Genomic DNA, 7801 nt, shown 5'->3' on the forward strand with positions numbered 1-7801 from the left:
CTGTAGTACATTATTATTTCTTGATTAATATGTCAAATTAGAGTTATTTACTTGCATTCCTGAACAGAAAATTTTGTTTTAGTGAATGTCATGCTTGATTCATTTCTGACTTCTCAGAGAAGCCCAGTAACCCAATTTTATACCCAATTTTTTATATCCAATTTGGGTATAAAAAGGTGAATTCAGTTTGAAATTCCTCATTCCTGTTGAAAATAGTAAAACATCGAGAGCTCACTGAAAATGAAAGAGTCCACATTAAAGCACTTCATGATGCTGGATGGTCTCTGAGACAAATAGGGAAAGACATAAAGTGTTCTCACAGTGTGGTCAAGTATGCTTTGGAGTCAATTGCTGAGACTGGTACTTACAAAATGCACCAAGGAAGAGGCAGGAAACAAAAGTTAACTGAAGCAGGTGTCAGACACCTCAAGAAGTACTAGAGACAGAAGGAAGACCACTGCTGATCTTCAGGCAGAGATGAATTCTTCTAGATCAGAGTCTGAGAAAGTCTCCAGAATGACCATAAGCAGACTGACAGAACAAGTCTTAAAGGGAAGAATAGCTGCTAAGAAGCCATTACTGAGGCCTGCAAACATCCAGAAACACTTCAGATTTGCCAGGGAGCACAAACACTGGACTGTTGATGACTGGAAGAAGGTACTCTGGACGGATGAGTCCAAGTTTGAACTCTTCGGTCAGCATCATCGTGTTTATGTCTGCAGAAAAGCTGGAGAACGTTTTGATGTCAGATGCACTGCACCCACAGTGAAACACGGTGGAGATTCCATTATGGTGTGGGGTTCCATTTGTGGAAACGGCGAGGGCAATTAGTGAAAATCAACAGTATCATGAACAAGACCGTCTACCACAACATCTTAGTGCATCATGTAGAGCTGGCCGATAAAACGATAACGATATGTCTCGCGATAGGCACGTAATCAATATCAATAAAAAATGCGTTCGATAAAACATTCGATAATTTTTTTTCTTCGTCAGAGGAAACCAGAAGTTGCGAAGCGAGGTTGGTTGCATGAACAAAGGCACTCTCGCTCTAAGGTAACTGAGCAACGTAGGGAGTAATCACTGATCACTGAGAGAGACACACTAACGCGCCAATCATGTAACAGTATCAAGTTCAGTTGCGCCATCTCGTTGTCTCGTGTTTGAGATGAGAAATAGAAAGTGAGTCCTGCAGTGAGCAAAGAAATTGTCGATAAAACAGGGAAAGTCAGCTCGCCAGTATGGCAGTTTTTTGGATTTTATAAGTCGGACCGTAGTCAGACCAATGTGGTCTGTAACTTATGCAAGACTGTCGTCCCCACAAGACCGGTAATACCACAAACTTATTTAACCACCTTAGCCGCGCTCACTCTTTGGAGCGCAGCCGTATTCGCCAATGTCCGCCAACCACAGCACCATCGCACAAGCAGCAGACGACCATGCAGAGGTATCTGCTTCAGTGCCTGATGACAAATCATCTAAAAGGCACAAAGACATAACGGAGGCAGCAGCATATCATATAGCTAAAGACATGCTTCCGTGCTTTTTTTTTTTTAAACACACTTTCAATAAAAATCTAATTGAATAGTTCATGTATGTTTAGAGTAAGAAGAGTGACTAAAGTTGTTCACATGTCTAGGCTGGATTTATAGTTCAGTCAAGTATACCTCAGTTTCTGCTATGTTTCCAAAACACTGCACATATTTGAAAACATTTTATTCACCAGAAGGTGACTCAGCTTGTGAACTTTCTGCACTAAACCTGCAGAAAAAAAAGTTCTCAGGTTTCTCTCTGTTTACATTTTACACATTTATTTACATTTATTATTTGAGTGTTTTCCATGGTTGTGTTGACATTTCCTTTCCTTTCTGCCTTGATAGCTGAGGGGACTATAATCAGAGAAAGGTTGAATTTAAAATAAAAATGTTTAAACTGAATGTATTTTTCTCTTGGTCCTCATTTTAAATAGGTCATAAAAAATATTAATAATTATCGATATCGACCAATATAAAACACTTATATCGGGACACAGTTTTCAGCCATATCGCCCAGCCCTAGCATTATGGAATCCCTTCTGGGCTGAAGCTGATTGGGCGTGGGTTCATATACCAACAAGACAATGACCCCAAGCATGCTTCAAAGCTGTGCAGAGAAACTGACCAAGAAAAAGGAATCTGGAGTACTGGAACTGATGGACTGGCCAAGTCAAAGTCCGGATTTGAATCCTACTGAACAAATCTGGGATGTAGTAGATTCAAAGATTGATTGCACAAAAGTTTCATCTGAAGCAAGTCTGTGGGTACAGCTAGAAACTATTTGGAACTCAATAACAAAAGAGACTGTCGAAAAGTACATAAAAACAATGCCAGCAAGAATGCAAGCTGTTATCAAGGCCAAAGGAGGCCATACACAATATTAAATTTTTTGGTTATTATGCTTGGAAAAGGACTATTTAGTCGTTTCAGTTTGTTATTTGACAAAAAAATAACAATAACAGTAATAAATACTGTATGATCAATATGAATTTAATATAAATAGTATTGTAAGTATGATGACATAAATTAAGCAAGACCGCTAATTTGAAGTGTAAAATACGGATTTTCTGTATAGCAAGAGGTGGTATGTCCCTGAAATTTACTATTATGGGCAAATAAAGAAAATGTTTGCCTGTTTCTTGTTAAGGTTTGCATGGTGCTCTGTGTCTAACATCATTGTCTTTTGCCAGTCACATATGTGCAACAAACCTTTCAACCTCTGTAGCACAAGTGCTATGTGCAAGAAAAGTTACCTTAACAGCCCTGATAAAGCATAAGAAAATACCCCTCACAATGCTCTAAAGCACAAGAAGACATCTTCTAATGGAAGTCTGACAGACAGTCCAAAATCCCCCCCAAAAAGATACTATAATGCAAATTGTCACTGTCAAATATCTGACATCATTGCTTAAAAAGGAAAAATGAAACCATTAATCAATTATCAAAATGCCATTTTACTATCTTTTGATCCACCATTTGATTAATCATTACAGCTCCATAGAATACACAAAAGTTAGGCCTGAAATGAGTAAAGCAGTGTAGATACATGATATTTGACACAAGTAGCTCTGTAAAAAACATAACCTGCATCACAATCAGTGTTTGTATAATATTTTGTATATAGTCTGTGGTGGGATGTATGTCACTGTGGCCGAAACACTACATAACAATCAAAGGTGGCTGCTTCTCTCTGTCTTGTGCATGCTGAAGATCTGGCACCTGGTTGTTACAATTTTACCAAGTCCCACTCTAACACCCTGCATGCTGTTATTGGCTGGGGGGGCTACACCCACTGCCCAAAGGTTGACACCCAAAAACATCCTGAACACAGCAAAAAATACAGGCAGAGGGTCTCTGCAGTTACAGATACCGCCAACCTCCCAATGCTCCCCCCACGCCCCCTCAACACCAACACCAGGGCACACCCTGCCACACACAGACAGGGTCCAGAACTAACACCCGCCAAGCACCAAATGTGGGTAGATCTTCCGTTTGGCGAGTAAAATCTCATTACTGAAAGTACAATAAAAGTTTTGTGTGCGAAATGCCAGTAAGAGTAATTTATGTCTCTGACTAGTACTGAAAATATTTTTAATAAGCAGTTTCATAATCAGTTTCATGATCATCTGAAGTTTTGAAGCTTCAAACTGTTTGGTACAGCACTGGTTTATTCATGGAAACCTGTAATCTACACTACTTTTAATAACTTTTGAATAAAATAATATAATCATAAAAATAGGTAAGAAAATAATAAAAATAACTGCTCTTAAATCGTCAAATTGAAGAACTGAATTGAATCAATTACATGAAATAACTGACTGAGAAATAGTGTGACAGTGTCTTACAGGCCTGACTGGAACATTAACTCTGTGGTTTGACGTCACGTCAGTTGTCATCATAGCTTCAGGGCGACCATCTAGATTTGAAAGCAGCCGGACAAGTTCCAGCAAACACACCACAGGGGTAATTGTTTAAAATAGGTGCTGTAGTAACCAGGTCCCGAGGCTTAATTATTAATGACTCTACCATTAATCCACCAACATTACCGATTCTGCTCTTGCTTTTGGAGAAATTCAAGGTCCAGAGTGCAGGATTTAGCGGCATCTAGTGGTGAGGTTGCAGACTGCAACCAAATAAATATCCCTCACCTCAGCCTCCCCTACAGTTGCAGTGAAAAATGCACAAGGCCATCTGTAAAGCCAGTGTTTGGTTTGTCCGTTCTGGGCTACTGTAGAAACATGATGCTGCAACATGGGCGACTCCATGGAAGTGGATTCACTCTGTAGATATAAAGAGCTTCATTTACTGGTGATTGGGCAGCACCTGAGAAGTGTATTATGCATATGGGATGGGGGAGAGGAGGGTGCTTGCTTGGTGGGCTGGTTAAGGGACCCCCCGGTCCACGCTTGGCGGCGCCCCTGAATAAATCCCCCTAAATGTTCCACACTGGACCTTTCAGAAAATAGATTTCCTATTTATCTAGGCTGCATAAACGTTGTCTTGCACCTTCTAGCTCACCAACTCCATCTCTAATTTGCAAAAAGATGAAGTCATTCGTCTATGATGCATTTTTGCTATTCCCAACCCAAAAGAGAGATCTTTCTCTGAGCCTGCCCTGCTGGATGTTCGAGGGGCGGGGGCCAGCTCTCTCTGCCTCTCTCTTTCTCACACAGACATGCACACACGCCCTGCTCTTGGTGAGAATGGCGGAGAGATCTAAATGCTCAGTGAAACAATCTTTTGCATGTAAAGGCAGAAATAAGAGCAATCTTTCAAAACATCTAACAAAAGTGCATCATGTACAGGCAGAGAAATGCAGGTTTCAACTGCCAAACTCGTGGTTCATCCTCATCCCCTACAGGTATATTATCTGCAGCACGCTTAGCCAGAACTAACACAGTTAACTCAATTCAACAAACATGAGTTAATGATTGAAAGTAACCCTTAGTCAGCTGACTGTTTGGCTATAAATATGGGTGTGTCTGGAAATTCAATGTGAAATGGTCAAAGCATCGGCAAACTGTTGTTCAGATATAGAGAAATGTTTATTCTGATAATATTTGTTTCCTTTTTTTCTCTTAAAAAACAACCAAAAGAACCAGTAAGGATAGCATATCAATAAGAGTATTGTTGAAATCTTAATAATACCCATCCTTGCACTTGCATAGAACATTCAATGCTGATGCTTTCCAGTTGTTTGCCTCTGCCACAAACACTTCCTGCATGTATACAAATTACATTATTTTAAATATCTGCTCTATTAAACATGCAGTAATACATATTCTGTCAGCTGTGCTGTTGCAAACACGAGCCTGCTCTGTCAGTTGAAGATGTCCACACAGGCTCCCACAAACCAGCAGCAAATAGGCAGACTGAACGACCTTAAATACCCTCAGCTGAGAACCGATGCTGCCTTCAGCAGCTCCTTGGAAACTCTCCTATTATATCATGTAAATATGAGCTGTCATTTGAGTGCTTCTGGTTAGACAATAAAAATGGCAGTACTGTATCTGAGGCATTTTTATATAGTAATGCTATTTTCATAATGAGTAGAGATAAACAATGCCCCAAAATCAAAAATGCTAAAAGTCAAAATATGTCTTTGAAATATTAATATCAGTATCATTTAAATGTGTTTTTTACTTAAAATACGAAATTGATACGATACTTGATTGACAGGTTACAGTCACTCCCAGTGAATCAGAAGCTGATGATGGCCAGTGGTTGAAATGCTTTGTCTGTTGCTCTGTTTGACCAATAAATGTAAAAATTTCTGGTCTTTTGACTTTTTTTTGACACAGAGGAAGACAATGTTCTTGAATATCATCATGAACAGTACTAATAACACTAGCTGCTGTCTGTTTCAATGCCATCCGTCCTCTAAACTTCACATCTCGACAGCCCCTCACCATCCAAAAAACTCCCACAGTCATCTTGCTGGATCGTTCATGTACGAGTGCATGTGCATTTTCTGACAGCCTCTGAAGGCATCATTCTCTGCTTATTATGGTAACATGTCACCTACGATGGTGCAAACAACGGCAAGGCAAAGAGGACAGTTTAGACTTATTTGTAAAGAGGCCTGGCTAACTTTTCACTCATAAACATATTTTCCCGAGGATTCATGCCACATATTTTGTCAAAGGACGCAATTACAAACAAGTCAGACTTACGTTTGTACAATATCAGTGACATAACACTGAACTGTCATGTTCAGAAGTCCAACCTTTAAGGTCACTGATGCACTGTGAAAAGATTGCTTATTTTGCATGCCAGATGTTGATCGAGCGCCTCAGTGAAGTTGATGTTGCCAAAGCGAAAGCAAAGGTTACATCAGAATGGTGAGCTGAAATACATTTCTGACATATATCTCAGGCCACAGCTGGAAGTGTGAAGCAGACCCTGCAAGAATTGCAAGTATTATCAGAACCTGGTACCCACTATGCGACGAGGGAAACGATAACTTGGGTCCATAAACCAACTCCCTTAAGTCTCATCGGGGAACGTGTTGTTGTTCTCTAGCTCTGACTGAACCTCGAGCCAAATATCAATCAATTTAATATGCCTTCGCTCTTTTATTACAACTAACAAGATATTAAAAGGATTTATAAGTACGTGTCTGAATTGTTACGTGGCAGTGTTCAATTCGGCGTGAATAAAATCAATCAGAAATCGAAAACGATTTAAACTTTTTTTGATCAATTCTCCTTTCATTCCTGCCATCTCATTCCGACTTAACACCACCGTGGGCGTCAGGAAGCAGTGTTAACCAATCATAAAGTTTAAATATTACAGGATAAAGATACTACTTGCTGCATAAATTGTACTCCGAATTGTCCGAAAGACTCATAGGATTCTGGAAAGCTCTAAGTCATGTTCATCCAGGTGTGAGCCGTCTGCCGATTAGCCAGGCAGCACTGAATTGCAGAAATTTTGAATGAAGTTTGGCAAACACTGTTCCCTCCATAGGACATAAATAACACATTGGTGGGCATGTTAAAAGCACTGAAATTAATATGAACATTTAGCTCAGGCAGCGCAACGTACGGCCACCGAGCTGCTGGACTGTCAAGCACCCAGTTTTTGGAGGGGCTGTCACTGGCTACACTGTTGTCAAAAATATCCCAAAAATGAAACATACCGCATATGCAAGACGAACCTCGTATCCAAATATTATTTGGAGTCCCAGTCCCCGTGCATTCCTCCTCACCTGGAATCAGTGTCGATCTCCGTCGGCTAAACTGAGCGGGACACAGCGCCAGGGTTTAACCTGAAATGACCCGCGCTGGTGCAAATCAGGCGAGAGCTCTGCGTGTGTGTCTGAGCGACGTTATGTACAATATCAGTGAGGAGTGAGAGCAGTGTGGGCTCGCAGCGTCCGCGGCGGTCACACTCTGTGCTATGAACGCAAAAACTTCAACATGGAGCCGAAAACAAACCTTAAAAAGCGACACACTCATAAAACTGACAATTGTAGCACTCCGACTGATCGCTACGGGGAATCAGAGAGCCGATCCACGGTCAGGAACCGAGCAAAATAAGCCTCGCCCTTATTACAAACTCCCAAGTTTTTTTTTTCTTTTCTTTTCTTTTTTCGACGGCGGTTGGCTGTCTTTACAGTAGGCCTGGTACGTGCCGACAGCAGGAAACAACTCACAACGCTGTGTGAGCGTGTGTGTGTTCAAGGAAAGCAGAAGGAGGATTTGGATGAAATTATTAGTGTTATTATTGTTAATTATTATTGTTAATTATTATTCTTATTATTA

At 40.5% G+C, this 7801-nt stretch overlaps 1 protein-coding gene across 5 annotated transcripts in view; it reads right to left on the minus strand.

The window, feature by feature from the left end:
* thrb (thyroid hormone receptor beta) overlaps positions 1–7590 on the minus strand; it is a 114482-nt gene extending 106892 nt beyond the window's left edge. For 2 of the 5 annotated variants that reach the window (XM_070985326.1, XM_070985323.1), the window contains exon 1: positions 7246–7542. The gene's annotated coding sequence lies outside the window, so the exon portion shown is untranslated. Of the gene's footprint in view, positions 1–7176 lie in introns of all 5 variants that reach the window. The other 3 variants (XM_070985324.1, XM_070985321.1, XM_070985325.1) reach the window with 2 other exon arrangements.
* Between the last annotated feature and the right edge of the window lie 211 nt (positions 7591–7801).

Source organism: Chaetodon trifascialis, chromosome 17 (assembly GCF_039877785.1).
Source record: "Chaetodon trifascialis isolate fChaTrf1 chromosome 17, fChaTrf1.hap1, whole genome shotgun sequence".
Taxonomy (NCBI): domain Eukaryota; kingdom Metazoa; phylum Chordata; class Actinopteri; order Chaetodontiformes; family Chaetodontidae; genus Chaetodon; species Chaetodon trifascialis.